Consider the following 19325-nt stretch of genomic DNA (forward strand, 5'->3'; position numbering starts at 1 on the left):
TATGAGGGTCAGATTGGGAATTTAGCCAAGACACCAGGGTTAACACGCCTACTCTTACAATAAGTGCCATGGGATCTTTAGTGACCACAAAGAGTCAGGAAACCCGTTTAAACGTCCCATCCAAAATACAGCATCCTACACAGGACAATGTCCCCAATCACTGCCCTGGGGCATTGGGATATTTTTTTTTTAGACCAGAAGAAAGGGTGCTTTTTACTGGTCCTCCAATACCCCTTCCAGGAAGCATCTGGTCTCCCATCCAGGGACTGACCAGAACCAACCCTGCTTAGCTGCAGAAGCAAGCCAGCAGTGGAATGCAGAGTGGTATGCTGCAGGCCATTAATGAGAGACATTTTAAAAAACACATCTTTAGAAAAAGGCTGTAACCTAATAAAATGTGGAAAAAAGTCAAGGGGTCTGAATAATTTCCGAAGGCACTGTATATATAAGTTACATTACAGCCTGATTCTAAAAGGGATTAAATCATTTTTTCTTTTCTTACCAATCTACACACAATACCCCAAAATAAGAAAGCAAACACAGGTTTTTAGAAAGTTTTGCAAATGTATTGAAAACAAACTGAAATATCACATTTTACATAAATATTCAGACCCTTTACTCATTACTTTGTTGAAGCACCTTTGGAAGCGATTACAGCCTTGAGTCTTCTTTGGTGTTTATGAAGGTGAGATGGGGGGCTTTGTGAAGATAGAAAACCGTTTTTCCTCAGAACACACTGTAAGTCATGATCACTGTAGGGTCATTATGACTCAGTTAAGGTTGACTGTTTCTCCGATGCCCATTAAAATAAGATCATTTGAATTTTTTCTGATTTAAGCTCCGCTCAACATGCGCTGCGGGCGATGCGATGAGAGAATACCGTTTAATGCTCAATATGGTAAATTGTTAGGCTGATGCGTTGGGTAAAATGGAAATATACAGTATTCAGAAAACATCTTCACAGAGTAGAAAGGATTTGGTTCATCCTTCGTGATGCATGTTTATTGCATGTTCTGACTCGAAGAAGGGTACTCAACATTGCATGCGAGAAGCATTTTCATGCAATATAGATTTAGAAAAGACTTGCATCTTCCTGGGATAGTTAGGAATAACCACACCATACCATAGCTTTACCATAAATTGATACCGTTCTACCATCGAACACATACACTATATATACACACAAAATGATGTAGACACTCCTTAAAATTTGTGGATTTGGCTATTTCAGCCACACCCATTGCTGACAGGTGTATAAAATCAAGCAGACCACCATGCAATCTCCATAGACAAACATTGGCAGTAGAATGGTCTTACTGAAGAGCCCAGTGACTTTCAACGTGGCACCGTCATAGGATACCACCTTTAGAACAAATTAATCCGTCAAATATATATTAAACACACATTCCCTAGCTCATTTAGAAACATTCAACTTTTTGACACACTCAATTGATAATGAATGCTACAGAACCCTCTTGGAATTCCCTTTGGTTGGAACAGAACACTTCAATCAAGAGAGAGAAATTCAAAGCCAACATAATGTAAAAAGTCATAAGCAATCTTGGGAGTCAAACAAATATTACATTTTCAATAACAAATATCAGAGGTTAATCTTTGAATGCTCAATGCATAAAGTGTAAACAACATGACAGAACTCATGTAGCATAAAAATCGTTATAGACAGGATGATATAATCTTATACTGACCACATACTTATACAGTACCACACTCTTGGCATTCGATACGCCATCCCATCTGGTTTGTGCTTAGTGGCGTCCACAATCAACCGACCTCAACCCAATTGAGATGGTTTGGGATGAGTTGGACCGCAGAGTGAAGGAAAAGCAGCCAACAAGTGCTCAGCATATGTGGGAACTCCTTCAAGACTGTTGGAAAAGCATTCCAGGTGAAGCTGGTTGAGAGAATGCCAAGAGTGTGTAAAGCTGTCATCAAGGCAAAGGGTGGCTACTTTGAAGAATCTAAAATATATTTTGACTTGTTTAACACCTTTTGGGTTACTACTATGATTCCATATGTGTTATTTCATAGTTTTGATGTCTTCACTATTATTCTACAATGTAGAAAATAGTTTTTAAAAAATTAAGAAAAACCCTTGAATGAGTGGGTGTGTCCAAACTTTTGACTGGTACTGTAAGTCAAGTATTGGGTCGATAATGATGGTATTTTCCCCTTTGTTTTACATGTTTGCAGCTCGACTGTCTTCACACTTTCACTGTTTTTACACATTAGGGTATCCATTTCCTTCTTTCTCCTCAAACCCAGGCCTGTATTGATCTTTGTAATGGACACAGATCATCCAATAGTATATCTCTATGTAACATATTGTAAGTGAAGTTGAAATACCATACTGGTAATCAACATTTCTGTGAAAATGTTCCTATCATTCCAAAATGCACAGCCTTGTATGCCATCACCAACTAAGAAAAACAATAGACCAATGGAGTTTCTCCTTCATGTTTAATTTCCCAAACAGTTTGGGCACGTCTAGCTGAGCAGATGTCCCATGGAGCCTCCCTCCATCATGTTGGGTAGCTGGTGGCTGACAGGCGGGCTGTGGAGACAGCTAGCTCCCTCGGAGAGAAGGGGGTTGAGGATGAAGGACAGTCAGAGTCTGTCAGAGAAGCTCTCTCAACCACAAAACATAGACTCATCCAGAACCTCTCTCTAGAGTCTAGACTAATTCAATATTCAATCCATTGTAAATAGATGGAACCACACTGTGAGTTCAGTCATAATATAAAATGCTGTATTCAAGGTGTGCACCTATACTTGCAGTACCTCTCTCTCTCTCTCTCAACTAAAGCTCCAATTCAAACAATTGCAGATAGAGATAAAGTGCACTGCGGGTTCATTTTGAATGTTAAAGTAATTCTATATCGGAGGTGCTGACCTTATTGTTTCTCATCAATGTGGTTTGGTGACATACTCTGTACAGTTTTTTTTTTTAAACGCCATTTTGTTGTTGAGCTCGGGGCCTATCATATCCCATCCATATGACGTAAATGTAAATTTGAACAATGATGAAAAGTGTTTCACAAAACAAGACAACTAACCTTAATTTAACCCCATGATAAAGAGTGGGGGGGCTAGGGGGCAGTATTGAGAATTTTGAAACAAATATGTGCCCATTTTTAACTGCCTCCTACACCAACTCAGAAGCTAGGATATGCATATTATTAACAGATTTGGATAGAAAACACTCTGAAATTTCTAAAACTGTTTGAATGGTGTCTGTAAGTATAACAAAACTCATATGGCAGGCAAAAACCTGAGAAAAATACAAGCAGGAAATTTGAATTTTGTGGCTGTACTATTTGAGTCATTGCTAATAGATCACACAGTGACAAAGGATTAATTTTGCACTTCCTACGGCTTCCACTAGATGTCAACGATCTTTATAAAGTTGTTTGAAGCGTCTATGATGAACAGAGACCGGATGACAAGGAAGGGAATTTGACGTCCCTGGGATGTCGTCACTTCATTATTGCGCGCACATGCGCATTCATGTGAGGCGAGACATTTTTCAAAACGTTTTTCAAGACACAGGAGAGGTCGGGTTGAAATATTACTGATGTTTCACGTTAAAAATGGCCCTAAATATTGATGCTCAACAACATGTTTGAACTAACGTAAATAGATTTTTTTTTTCACTTTTCGTCGTGACTTTCCCCTCCCGCCCTACATTTTGAGGAGCCTACTGAACGCGCTAACAACATGGAACAACTTGGAGTTATTTGGACATAAATTATGAACTTTGTCGAAAGAAACCACATTTGTTGTGGACCTGGGAATCCTGGAAGTGCCTTCTGATGAAGATAATCAAAGGTAAGGGATTATTTACAATAGTATTATTGATATTAGATGGTTCCAAGATGGTGCTAACCTGTATATCCTAGCCTATAGTTCTTAGCATAGCACCCCGTTTATTGCAAAGTGTGATTTCCCAGTAAAGTTATTTTGAAATCTCGCAATGCGGTAGCATTTACGAGATGTTAATCTATAATTATTTGAATGACAATATTATAATGTACCAATGTTTTCGAATAGTAATTTTGTAAATTGTAACGCTGGTTCACCGGAAGCATTTGAGGGAGAAAAAACATTCTGAATTTCACCGCCACTGTAAAATGCTGTTTTTGGATATAAATATGAACTTGATGGAACAAAAAATGCATGTATTGTATAACATAATGTCCTAGGAGTGTCATCTGATGAAGATTGTCAAAGGTTAGTGCATAATTTTAGCTGGTTTTCTGCTTTTGGTGACGCCTGTCTTTGAATTGACAAAACATTACACACAGCTATTTTCAATGTACTCTCCTAACATAACCTAACTTTATGCTTTCGCTGTAAAGCCTCTGAAATCGGACAATGTGGTTGGATTTAGGAGATGTTAATCTTTCAAATGGTGAAAAATAGTTGATTGTTTGAGAAATTGAAATTATTAGATTCTTGCAGTTTTGAATTTCCCGCCATGGTATCTTGTCAATAAATCCCGTTAGCGGGATCAGAGCGGGAAGGGGTCCTCTAGAGGTTAATGCCCCAGGCAACCATAGGGAGATGGGAAACAAAATCTACATTGACAAAGCCATGTCATCACAAAACACTTCAGTGAGAGGATTAACACCCCAACTTCCAAAGAATGCCAGTTGTAGCTTTATCCAAATTGAAATTTAGGTGGATTACATCTTGGTGGTACAATCTGTGTAAATCACAATCAAGGGTTAGTCTTACATTCACAAGTTTGTATATACATCAAGTCAAATCTATAAATCTGTTTTCCAGCTACAGATCTAGGGTGGTATGAGTTCCAAATTGACCCTTATTTAGCCTCTCCTTCCGGAGCAGTAGTATGCACTTCAGTTGATCTGAAGGGATTTAAATCAAATGTTATTTGTTACATGCTTTGTAGACAACACGTGAAGACTAACAGCGAAATGCTTACTTACATGTCCTTTTCTAGAGTTAACCTCTTGGGGCTAGGTGGGACGCTAGCGTGCCACCCGTGGTGCACTCCATCAACAGCAGGTGCATTTCAAGAGCGGCAAATTTGAATCCAAATAAATGTCAAAATTCTAATTTTTCAAAAATACAACTATGTTACACCATTTGAAAGATAAACATCTCCTTAATCTAACCACGTTTTACGATTTCAAAAAGGTTTTACGGCGAAAGCATAAATTTAGAGTATGTTAGGACAGTACATTTACAAGAGTTGTGTGTAATGTTTTGTCAAGTCAAAGACAGGGTCACCAAAACCATAAAACCAGCTAAAATGATGCACTAACCTTTTACAATCTCCATCAGATGACACTCCTAGGACATTATGTTAGACAATGCATGCATTTTTAGTTCTATCAAGTTCATATTTATATCCAAAAACAGCGTTTTACTATGGCATTGATGTTGAGGAAATCGTTTCCCTCCAATAACCGGCAGTCAAGTCAGCGTAACAAATTAAATAATTAAAATTAGAAAACATTGGTAAAATATTATATTGTCATTTAAAGAATTATAGATTTACATCTCTTGAACGCAATCAACTTGCCAGATTTAAAAATAACCTTACTGGGAAATCACACTTTGCAATAATCTGAGCACTGCGCCCAGAAAAATACGCGTTGCGATACAGACTAGACGTCATGTTGGGGAGATCTAAAATCGAAAATACTATGTAAATAATCCATTACCTTTGATTCTCTTCATCAGATGTCACTTCCAGGTATCACAAGTCCATAACGAATGTAGTTTTGTTCAAAAAAGCTCATCATTTATGTCCAAAAATCTCCGTCTCGTTAGCACATGATGTAAGCCAGCCGGACTTCTCGTCATGAACGAGGGGAAAAAAATATTTCCGTTCGTTCAAACATGTCAAACGTTGTATAGCATAAATCATTAGGGCCTTTTTTAACCAGAACATGAATAATATTCAAGGTGGACGAATGCATACTCTTTTATAACGTATTGGAACGAGGGTACCCAACATGAACTCGCGCGCAAGGTGTCTAATGGGCCATCATCGTTCCATGGCTCTTGTTCGGTCAGATCTCCCTCCAGAAGACTCAAAACACTTTGTAAAGGCTGGTGACATCTAGTGGAAGCAATAGGAAGTGCCAAAATATTCCTAAACCCCTGTGTTTTTCAATGGGATAGGTTTAAAGTCAATACAACACATCAGGTATCCACTTCCTGTCAGAAAATGTCTCAGGGTTTTGCCTGCCAAATGAGTTCTGTTATACTCACAGACACCATTCAAACAGTTTTGGAAACTTTAGAGTGTTTTCTATCCATATATAATAAGTATATGCATATTCTAGTTACTGGGTAGGATTAGTAACCAGATTAAATCGGGTACATTTTTTTTATCCAGACGTGCAAATGCTGCCCCCTAGACCCAACAGGTTAAAGATACTTTTGACAATGTAGTGTATGTGCTCGTCGAACATCTAGATGTTGGAACATTGTTGTGGGACCTTGCTTCCATTCAGCCCGAACACTATTAGTGAGGTCAGGTACTGATGTAGGGCGATTAGGCCTGGCTTGCAGTTGGTGTTCCAATTCATCCCTAAGGTGTTCGATTGGCTTGAGGTCAGGGCTCTGAGCAGGCCAGTCAAGTTCTCCCACACCGATCTCGACAAACCATTTCTGTATGGACCTCGCTTTGTGCATGGGGGCATTGTATGCCATTGCATGGGGGCATTGTATGCTCTCGTTGGCTGACTCTCGCTTCATATTCATCGCCAAACCCACTGGCTTCAGGTCATCTAAGTCTTTGCTAGGTAAAGCCCCACCTTATCTCAGCTCACTGGTCACCATAGCAGCACCCACCCATAGCACGCACTCCAGCAGGTATATTTCACTGGTCACCCCCAAAGCCTATTCCTCGTTTGGCCGCCTTTCCTTCCAGTTCTCTGCTGCCATTGACTGGAATGAATTGCAAAAATTACTGAAGCTGGAGACTCATATCTCCCTCACAAACTTAACCTCTCCAGCGTCTCATCCCGTCAGCGGGATCAAAATCCAGCGAAAAATCATATCGCCAATTAGCATTAAAAAAAAATCATAATAAAAAAAAAAAATGTATATATATTTTTTTTTATAGATACACCTCTCCTGAATCGACCCACGTCGTCCAATTTCAAAAAGGTTTTACAGGAAAAGCAAATCATTAGATTATGTTAGATGAGTCCATCGTAAAAAGCAGCTTCATAGCCATTTTCCGACCAACCACTTGCATCACATATAATCAAAAAACAGCTAAATGCAGCACTAACCTTTTACAAACTTCATCAGATGGCACCCCTAGGACATCATGTTATACAATGCATGCATTCTTTTGTTCAATAAAGGTCATATTTATATATAAAAACAGCATTTTACATCGGCGTCTGACGTTGACTAAATAATTTCCCCTCAAATGCGTCCCGGTAAACAATGCTACAATTCCCTAAATTACTATCCGATAACGATTTTTTAAATTTATATTGTCAATCTAACATTTATAGATGAATATCTCTTGACAACACCTGTCATACCAGATTTTAAATTAACTTTACTGGGTAATCACACTTTGCGATAAAAGGAGATGCGATACTCAGAAAATGAGCTAATATACAGAGCTCGGCGCCATCTTGGAAACAATCGCATGTCACATCTCATCTTGTATAATATTGTCAATAATCGCCTACCTTTAGTTGTCTTCATCAGAAAGCATCCCAGGTCCACAACAGATGGATTTTCGGTCAAAAAGTCCATACTTCACATTCCATTAGCCTGCTGTTGGTAGCGCGTCCTATGGCTCTCTCCAAGCGCAGGGCTGAAGTTCCGGATAAAATGAGATTCTCCCGCCTGTAGGTTCGTTCAAACATGTCAAACGTTGTAAAACATTAATCTTCAGGGCCTGTAACACCAAGAGAGCCAATAAGATTCGAGGGGGATGATTTCATTGCCTTTAAAACCGTTTCCAAAGGTGGGGGTAGACATGGCCGCCGGCGTCATAATGGTGATGGCCCATCCCCTGTGACCAATTTCCAACGCGTCTCATTCACTGAGTTTCGACTGTATAAGGCTCAAACCACTGTGAAGACTGGCGACATCTAGTGGAAGCAATAGGAAGTGCTCACTGAACCATGGTTAACGGTGTGATTTATAGGGAAAGATGAGAAGTCGAGTCCACAATTCTGAATTCCACTTCCTGTTTCAATCGGTCTCGGGGTTTTGACTGCCATTTGAGTTCTGTTATACTCACAGACACCATTCAAACAGTTTTAGAAACTTTAGGGTGTTTTCTATCCATATATAATAAGTATATGCATGCCCTAGCTTCTGAGTTTGATTAGTAGGCCGTTGAAAATGGGAACGATTTTTTTTCAAAATGCGCTGTGGCGCCCCCTATCCTAGGGTATCCTCAAGAGGTTTTAAGCTGTCAGAGAAGCTCACAGATCACTGCACCTGTACATAGCACATCTGTAAATAGCCCATCCAACTACCTCATCCCCATATTGTTATTTATTTTAAAATGTTGTTCCTTTGCACCCCTGTATCTCTACTTGCACATTCATCTTCTGCACATCTATCACTCCAGTGTTTAATTGCTAAATTGTAATTACTTCGCCACTACGGCCTATTTATTGCCTTACCTCCCTAATCTTACCTCATTTGCATACACTGTATATAGATTTTTTCTATTGTGTTATTGACTGTACGTTTGTTTATTCCATGTGTAACTCTGTGTTGTTGTTTGTGTCGCACTGCTTTGCTTTATCTTGGCCAGGTCGCAGTTCTAAATGACAACTTGTTCTCAACTGGCCTACCTGGTTAAATAAAGGTGAAATAAAAAACCAGTTTTTTTTTTATTGTCACGCTGAAACAGGAAAGGGCCTTCCCCAAACTGTTGCCACAAAGTTGGAAGCACAGAATAGTCTACAATGTCATTGTATGCTGTAGCATTAAGATTTCCCTTCATTGGAACTAAGGGGCCTAGCCCTAACCATGAAAAACAGCCCCAGACCATTATTCCACCTCCACCAAACTTTAAAGTTGGCACTATGCATTGGGGCAGGTAGCGTTCTCCTGGCATCTGCCAAATTCGTTCGTCGGACTGCCAGATGGTGAAGCATGATTCATCGCTCCAGAGAACACGTTTCCACTGTTTCAGAGACCAATGGTGGCGAGCTTTACACCACTCCAGCCAGGGCTTGGCATTGCTTATGGTGATCTTAGCCTTGTGTGCGGCTGCTCGGCCATGGAAACCATGGCTCTTCCTTAAACACACACACGCCAATTCACACACACCAACGAGCCACCACACCAGTGATCGCACTGCACAAATCGGTTGCTATGGGTACTGTATGTGTGTGGATCTTTCTGACCTAATTAGACATAGCAATGTGATGATGAAATATGCAAAGAGAGCCAGAGAGGGCTCTTCAACCAGGGACTGAAGCATTATAGCATTAGCATTCTCAATAAAACATGCTGTAAAACTTGTTTTCTGTAGCCAACACAAGCACAACATTTTACTTCAACTAGCACTGTAGAATCAGCATCTTGATTCCCACATATAACGTGCTAATTGGACTTTCTGAGACCATAGAGTTTCTCTTGATTCATATAATGTCGTCACTGCTAGCACACATTCCACTCCAACTAACATTGTAGCATTAGCATCCGCATTCCCAGGTGCTAATTGGACCTTCTGAGACCATGGTTATGGTAAACCCTATTCAATGTAGTAAATGCTAGCACACACTCCACTGTAACTAGCATTGTAGCAATAGCATCCTCATTCATCATAGCATATTCTACCGGAACGTCTATGGCTATGGAGATTCTCTTGAGCCCTATTCAATGTAGTCACCGCTAGTACACATTCCACTACAGCTAGCATTGTAGCATTAGCATAACTTTCTTCATAACATTGGACCTTCTGTGGACATGGATATTAATTAGCTCTATTCAATGAAGTCAATGCTGGCACACATTACACTCCAACTAAAGGGGGATACCTACTCAGATGTACAACTGAAGGCATTCAACTGAAATGTGCCTTCCACATTTAACCCAACTTCTCTGAATCAGCGGGGTTTGCCTTAATCGACATCCACTTCATCAGTTCCTGGGTTACAGTGGGTTAACTGCCTTGTTCAGGTGCAGAACAGATGTTTTACCTTGTCGGCTCTGGGATTTGATCCAGCAACCTTTTGGTTTCTGGCCCAAAGCTCCTACCCGCCAGGCTACCTGCCGCCCCAATTAGCATTGTAGCATTTGTATCCTCATTCTCCATCACATAATGCTAATTAGACCGTCTGTGACCATCGAGATTTGAGAGCCCTGTTCAATGTAGTCGATACAACACACATTCCACTACAGCTAGCAATGTAGCATTAGAACCTACTAGCTGCACCTTACACTGCATGAAGTATGAAACAAATTCCTTCCAGCATGACTAATAGAAACTCTTTCTGACCATTGATGAGGAAAACACCCGCACTAGCAGAGGACACTCTCTGCCTAAAGCTTACCGTATACTTCCCAGTCGAAACTGTAGCTCTCAACCTGTAGTGGAACAGGTTGAGAGCTTCAAGTTCCTTGGTGTCCACATCACCAACAATCTATCATGGTCCAAACACACCAAGACAGTCGTGAAGAGGGCATGACAAAGCATATTCCCCCTCAGGAGACTGAAAAGATTTGGCATGGGTCCTCAGATCCTCAAAAAAAAAAATTCTACAGCTGCACCATCTAGAGTATCCTGACTGGTTTCATCACTGCCTGGTAAGGCAACTACTCGGCATCCCAACGCAAGGCACTATAGAGGGTAGTGCGTACGGCCCAATACATCACTGGGGCCAAGCTTCCTGCCATCCAGGACCTCTATACCAGGCGGTGTCTGAGGAAGGACCTAAAAATTGTCAAAGACTCCAGCCACCCTAGCCATAGACTGTTCTCTCTGCTACCGCACGGCAAGCGGTACCAGAGCGCCAAGTCTAGGTCCAAGTGGCTTCTAAACAGCTTCTACCCCCAAGCCCTAAGACTCCTGAACAGCTAATTAAACGGCTACCAGGACTATTTGCATTGCCCACCCTTACGCTGCTGCTACTCTTTGTTTATTATCTGTGCATAGTCATTTTAACTCTACCTTTATGTAGATATGACCTCAATTACCTCGACTAACCGGTGCCACCACATATTGACTCTGTACCGGTACCCACTGTATATAGCCAATGCTGTTATTTTACAGCTGCTCTTTAATTATGTTACTTTTATTATGTTTTACATCTGTCTTTTTTAGTTAACACTTATCCTGTTTGGGATAGGGGGCAGTATTTTCACGGCCGGATAAAAAAACGTACCTGATTTAATCTGGTTATTACTCCTGCCCAGAAACTAGAATATGCATATAATTAGTAGATTTGGATAGAAAACACCCTAAAGTTTCTAAAACTGTTTGAATGGTGTCTGTGAGTATAACAGAACTCATATGGCAGGCCAAAACCTGAGAAGATTCTATACGGGAAGTGCCCTGTCTGACCATTTCTTGTCCTTATTTAGCCTCTATCGAAAATACAGGATCTCTGCTGTAACGTGACATTTTCTAAGGCTTTCATTGGCCCTCAGAAGGCGCCAGAACGTTGAATGATAACTCTGCAGTCTCTGGGCGAAAAACAGTAGGGGTTTTGGAGAGTGGTACTTCTGAGAACAATGGCACTGGTGCGCGCATGCATGTGACGACTCAATGTTTTACTTTCAGTGTTTGAACGGATACGTCTCCCGATTGGAATATTATCTCTATTTTACGAGAAAAAACGCGCCGGCGTGTCACCCTTCGGATAGTGACTTGAAAGCACAAAGAAAACGGAGCTATTTGGATATAACTATGAATTATTTGGAACCAAAACAACATTGGTTGTTGAAGTAGAAGTCCTGGGAGTGCATTCTGACGAAGAACAGCAAAGGTAATCCAATTTTTCTTATAGTAAAACGGAGTTTGGTGAGTGCCAAACTTGGTGGGTGTCAAAATAGCTAGCCATGATGGCCGGGCTATCTACTCAGAATATTGCAAAATGTGCTTTCACCGAAAAGCTATTTTAAAATTGGACACCGCGATTGCATAAAGGAGTTCTGTATCTATAATTCTTAAAATAATTGTGTTTTTTGTCAACGTTTATCGTGAGTAATTTAGTAAATTCACCGGAAGTTTCGGTGGGTATGCTAGTTCTGAACAAAACATGCTAATGTAAAAAGCTGGTTTTTGATATAAATATGAACTTGATTGAACAAAACATGCATGTATTGTATAACATAATGTCCTAGGAGTGTCATCTGATGAAGATCAAAGGTTAGCGCTGCATTTAGCTGTGGTTTTGGTTTTTGTGACATATATGCTAGCTTGAAAAATCGGTGTGTGATTATTTCTGGCTGGGTACTCTGCTGACATAATCTAATGTTTTGCTTTCGTTGTAAAGCCTTTTTGAAATCGGACAATGTGGTTAGATAAAGGAGAGTCTTGTCTTTAAAATGGTGTAAAATAGTAATATATTTGAAAAATTGAAGTTTTTGCATTTGAGGTATTTGTAATTCGCGCCACTCTATACCATTGGATATGGGTGAGGCGTTCCGCTAGTGGAACGTCTGTCCCTAACAGGTTATTTTTCTTAAAACTGCATTGTTGGATTAAGGGCTTGTAAGTACAGTAAACATTTCACTGTAAGGTCTACACCTGTTGTAATAGTCGCATGTGACAAATAACATTTGTTTTGATTTGAAACAGTTTGGGCGTATTTTATGACAGCATTTTGTGACGTTTGTGTTTGTATTAGTGTTTGGCAGCGTCGGTAATGTTTTCTTGAGTCTAGTCGAACTTGGGTACCCGAAATCTACGCCCTTTCGTCTGTGATTGGTCTACAGTAGGGATTCTTCAAATAAATGTTTGTCACTCAAAGACAGATGACTACTTTTCCTGCACATTTTTTCACTTCAGAAATACCAGGCCAAACATCTTAATTGCACGACTAAAACAGTCTCGGCAGAATCGTCAACATTAATTAAAGATTTCTTGAGTCATCTTCGATTAATTCTGACTATTTTGAAGAAGTGTACTGGTTTACGACGTCTTCAGAGGGACAAACAGTAATATTGCTTTTTTTCTTATGTTTTTTTTTGGAGTATGCGAGCACAGATGTTCACTTCGCCTAGCAGACTTCTGCTAGGAGCAAACCAAACCTACGTATGCGGACACCTTAAGAGGATCGATGTGAGAAAGAGAGAATATAAGATCATGAAATGAAGGGGGATGAAACATAGTATAGGGAGAGGGGGCGGTGAATGAAATAAACGTAGAAATACAGTAAAGCCTGTATTAGCCAGTGGCACTTCATAAGGGATAATCAACAAGGGGCTATGGGTTCTATGGAAAATAATGAACGACATGGAAGGGGTGAACTGACCTTCCACAGAGTTGCATTATTTTCCAGAGAATGCATAGAGCCCCGAATTGACTATCCCTTTTATACCATGGCTATAATTTAACACATTTGCCAGAAGAAATATGTTCAACATCCACTGAAGTAGCTTGCTAGTTTAGCTAATCAAACCATCAGTCCTAGCTTACCATTATGAAAATCGAATTCGACAATGCCAATAATGTTTTCAATTCGACTTTTGCTTTCAAAAGCTGCTCAAACATAGAAAATGTAAGAATGAACTATAACCATTGAATTCTACAATGCAAATACACCGTGAGTTATCGGGAAATAATGCAAGCTCTAAAATGCCTTCAAGCGAATCAGAAACAAGTATTCAACAATTCGATGGTATAATTAAGCAATAAGGTCCAATGAGGTGTGGTATATGGCCAATATACCACGGCTAAGGGCTGTTCTTACGCACGACGCATCGCGGAGTGCCTGGACACAGCCCTTAGCTGTGGTATATTGACCATATACCTCAAACCCCCGAGGTGCTTATTGCTATTATAAACTGGATACCAACGTAATTAGAGCAGTAAAATACATTTTTTGTCATACTACTTTACAGGGTATTATAAACTGGGTTGTTCAAGCCCTGAATGCTGATTGGCTGACAGCCGTGGTATATCAGACCGAATACCATGGCTGTCAGCCAATCAGCATTCAGGGCTCAAACAACCCAGTTTATAATACCCTGTAAAGTAGTCCTTACACACAGTGGTAATATTCCCACCTTTTCTCTTTATTAGGTCAGTCTTCCATTCTTCTGTGTGACTATGGCAAGCCTGCCTGTAGCTTTTATCATCAGGTATTATCACCTTACGGTACTGCTAATCTAATTCACTCTCATTTAGACATATTGGAAATGAAAACTAATAACATCATGTAATGAAACGTTTATCTTATTTCACCTTTCAACTATCCTTATGCAAGCCCAATAATATTATGCATATTACTATTTGGCCTCGCAAGCCACCTTGATCTCACAATCTGTGCAGGAACAATTCATGTAAGCTTGCAAGATCAGAGTGGCTTGCGAGGCTAATTACTTTTGCCCCCCGGAACTAAAATGGTTCCAGGTTGAACTATTTTGGGTTCTATGTAGAACCCTCTGTGAAAAGGGTTCTACATGGAACCCAAAAGGGGTTCTTCAAAGGGTTCTCCTTTTTGGTTCTAGATAGCACCTTTATTTCTAAGAGTGTAGATGTGTCCTTTTCAAAGTAGCGTCACACGAAGTGGTGTCATCACAACGGGTAAATACTGTCTGACATTGCAATATCCTCCAGAGTAACAACTCAATGCATCATACTTAGTCTACTACATGAAACAGAAAATAGGAATACTGAAAAACATCAACAAGGCTGAAAGCCTCCATGCAGATAGACAAATTGCTGGGGATATAACAATCACTTCACCTGAATATTTCTGGAGTGAATAGACCCATTTCCAAGTTTTAGACAATTCAAATGCAAGGTCATTCTCTAGCAAAATATTTAAAAATGAGTGTTCTAATGAGGAGTTCTACACAACAGAAACCTCAAAAACCAGTGTGTCCATACTTGCCAACATTAGAAAAAGTTTAAAATATAACTTTTTCTCCATCTCAAAATGTGCATCAGTCAATTAAAATGGCTGACGTAGTTACATGTGATAAAATGCTACATCTTAGCTGTTCCCATTAGATAACCTGCCACATTTAGCCCTGTATACTGTATGCTAACCTGCATTGCTGGCCGTGATTATATCCGGTAACATATTCCATATCAGCCAATTAAAATAGTCGATGTAGTTGGACGTGATCCAACACTTCATGAAAGCATACTTAACAGAAGTGCAACAGCACGATCTGATAATCAAGACAATTAGATCACATGTATTTGACTGACTGGTCATATAGCTCACAGTGTAGAGCGAGCGTCTGGCTCACAGTGTAGAGCGAGCGTCTGGCTCACAGTAATTGGTGCAAGGGTTTGAATCCCGCATGAGTATTTTTTTCTTTGAAATGTAGAATTACATTTATTGTTAGTGTGTTGAGAAGGGAAGCAAAGCCAACAGCCTGAACATGAAGATTACAATGCATTTAATAAGGAGCTTCTTCTTTCTTCAGCCTTTCAGATAAACACACTGCTATGGCCTAATAGGCATACAATAGGCATACTGCATAGGCTACATGGATGTGTACACCTAAATGTAGGCATGCAACGTTTTATATTCATTTTTTACAGTCATCTACTTTGTCACATATGTGTTATTTGACTCGAGGACCAACAATGGGGCATTTCCTCTTCAAATAAAAACCTTGCCTTAAAGGGGATTAGAACTTGTGGCTGTCATATCTTGCCATCTATGTGTTTACCGCTTTAGTGGGTCACACCACCAATTAACGAAAGCAGTAACGGGATGAATTACAGCTATTTGACAAGACAACAAGTGTCAGACTTTATTTTTAATGATGTACGAATATAAACGTACATGTATAATCCTCCTACATCTTTATTGCTGTGAAAGCACATGAAGGTCTGTGAAACAGGCAAAAACATGGGATTTTCTCATATATGTGAAAACGTGCCTTTTTGAAGTCAAGGATGCATCATTTAATATTGAGACACAACACTTTACAGACCAAGTGGAACAAAAGTAAACCTTGAATTTTGAGGTTGTCCCTCTGGTGGCCAAGTTGACCTATTTTAAGAAATGACAATGGGTGGTGGATATAAACTCTTTGATAGGCTGCTGAGGAATTTGTTAACGGATATAATCACGGCCAGCTGTGCAGGTTAGAAAATGGGAACAGCTAAAAGTTTAAACGTCCATTTGTATTATTTTCACAACCCAGCAGCTCCCCAGGACCAGTGGATACCACTGCCAAATGGTCTAAATCCATCAAAGTCAGGTAACTTCCCCCTTAATTTGCTGCAAGCCATGATAAGCTCTTACACACAGAGGTGCGATGGCCCAAGCTGATACGATCAGACAAGTTGTTTGTCATGTACCACAATGCCCTGTACAAAGTGTCATTCTAGTACCTTGCTCTGTTTGGAACTGATAGGAACGCCCTCTGTGTCTAGAAAACATGGTGGTTTATGTGCATGTAACATGTCACATCCAGTACATGGCAAACAGCCTAGAAACATAACCTTTGCAGTGCATATACTATTCTTATCTTCTCTCATGTTTGAGTGCTTTGTAATTAGATTTAGGGCTCGATTCAATCGATCCACTTTAGCCAACATCCGCATAGCAGTTGTTTTGGCAGTGTCGAGTTGGAACTGCATTAGAGCTGTCAAATCCACAAGTGGCTACCTAAAGCGGACATTGCAATTGGCTGCACAAAGTCGCATTAAGAAAAATCCCATGCATCCTTGTTTACAAGTTTGAACTCTGGAATGTGAATAGGATTATATAAATCCTCATTATTTTGTTTAATGCTTTTTCAATTTGAGTGTAATTATTTCTATATAGCCTACAATTTCTCATTATGAACTTTAACAGAGTGGGGCAGGTGTGGCTTCATGACAATGGTCGCAAGAGCAGCTGCTCAGCGATTTGACAGTTCCAACACAGTTCCACCTCCTACACCGCCAAAACATCTGCTATGCGGGTGTCTATTATTGCCGGTTAATACTTGATCTGATTGAATCTAGGCCTTAGTTGTGTTGACAAGAGGGCGGTGTAATTTGAATGTAATGTAATTTTATCACAGTTGGGTGTCATACACAGTGCGTGTCTTCTCTTCAACCTTCAGGTTTTGACAGCCTTTTTGAATATACAGTAACTCCAATGTCAACTTTAAATATTGGCAAAAAGCTGTGTTTAAAAAAAAATCTGTAGCTCATACGGTTCCACAGTTCCTTGAGATGTATATAGGCTTTGGGCTCGGCCCCATCAGTCCCTAGCCACACCCATAGTCACTTTCTGGTTTGAGTGTTAGGAATGGGGAAGCCATCTTGACTGAAATGTTTGCAACTGGAGATACTGGATATGATGACGCGTTGCCTATGTCTTCACACTAACAATGGGATTCGTTTTGGGCAGACTTTGGGTGGAGTAAACCCTTTTGCTTTGCCTCTTTCTTTGTTGTAACCAGGAAATTGTTAATATTTTTAAAGCCTAGTTCTCAACTCCATACAAGTAAGAACATTTTCAAAGACTTCTTTAAAGGGTAATTGTATTTACTATCAAGAGGTTTCTGCTGTGGACTATAGCTTCTAAGGACCAAATTTGGGATTTCTTGAAGGATTGTGGGACTGAACTGAATTTAAAATGTTATTTCATTGGACTTTGTTGCTCAACTGAAACAGAGACTTGATTTAGAATGTTCATTTGTGATTCAGGGACTGAACTAGTGGGGGTGGATTGGCCATGTGGCAAATGAGGTAGCACCACATGTGGGGGTGGGGGGGGGGAAATGCATCTAGGGCCTAATCTGGTAAACTAACCAGCTAAAACTCTCAATCGTATACGGTATGACATTATTAATCAGTTGTAAAAAGTTCTCATTTTGGATATGATGGGACCACAGTTTTTCCAATCAGGTCACATAGTTTAAAAAAAAAATCTTAAAAACTCCAGGTCTTGAGGAGGATGAAAACCATGTAAAACAGCATAAATGTATACTTGTTCATATGAATTATATTTTAAAGCCAGACTAACAGGGGGTTCACTCTACACAGAGACAGCAACATGATTGGACAATATAACTCACAGGGCTGAGCTTGCTTTATGCAGGTTTGCATCGTGTAGACTTGCCCTATGCAACTGTAGGCCTAATTAAAAATGAATTTACAGATGACTATTGTTTGATTAATTCCAGTCAACAATTTTGGATTGGAAAAAGTCTAGGTAGCCTAGTCAGCCTAAGTTTGAATATAAACGAAATTTGATCCCATTCACATTTTCTCCTGACACAAACAAATGGGCTATACATATACAACATTACCGCTTTGTTTGCTGGCCAGGGCATAGTAAACTATACGCAGCTTCTTTTGTTAGAATCCTACCGTTGACTACACTAAACAATCATCACTTTTTCATGCAATACAACATGCCAGATCGCTAATGTTTAGGTGTAGTCTGCTACAACATTTATTTAAAGACTTTTTGCTTGTGTCTGTCGGGAGTGATGTGATATCACGTTCGCTAAGTAAATACCGGAGGAAAGTGGAGAGCACTAATTGAGCTTTGTGCATTGTGCCCTGCACCCACGAGCTGCGATTTCCATGAATCTGATTGGTCAAGACATGCACAGAGAATGCAGCAGCACTCTGATGTGAAGGACAGAGAAATTGGGCGCGAGTTGACAAATCACGAGGCAAAAAATAAAATAAAAACCACTTTGGTATATAAAAATAAAAGGGACACACGACCAGCGGCCCATGGGCCTTAAGATTATTTTAATGATTTTTGTGAAATTACTCTTGTCATAATAATATAATGAGCATTCGGCTGATCAGTAGGCAACGGCGGTTTTCTGAGGTCACGTGAATTCACATTAAAATGCGCGTCAGCAACAGACCCGCTCTGACTGTCATTATGTCAAGCTCAACACTGCTAAATTTGTGAAATTAACCTACTCCTTTTCTAAAAGTTAATTTTCTAAAAGTTCTGGTTCTGATGGTCTGAGTGCTGTGACTGTGGGAGATTAGGTTTAGCAGACAGATCAGCTACTGCTGCAGAGGACCGTGCAGTCAAGGTAGAAAGAACACAGAAAGACACACTGTAGCCTACTGCTGCCAGTTAATATATTTGCATCATCAGAAAGACACACAGCCTACTGCTGCCAGTTAATATATTTGCATCATATGATGCAAGCTTTGTAGGGCTAGGTTTAGTCCT

At 40.0% G+C, this 19325-nt stretch overlaps 1 protein-coding gene across 5 annotated transcripts in view; it reads right to left on the reverse strand.

The window, feature by feature from the left end:
- The window catches only part of LOC106611560 (glutamate receptor 2), an 81006-nt gene that overhangs the window by 27522 nt on the left and 34159 nt on the right, over positions 1 to 19325 (reverse strand). The gene's annotated exons all lie outside the window — the stretch shown is intronic.

The sequence above is a fragment of the Salmo salar genome, chromosome ssa09 (genome assembly GCF_905237065.1).
Source record: "Salmo salar chromosome ssa09, Ssal_v3.1, whole genome shotgun sequence".
Classification (NCBI taxonomy): domain Eukaryota; kingdom Metazoa; phylum Chordata; class Actinopteri; order Salmoniformes; family Salmonidae; genus Salmo; species Salmo salar.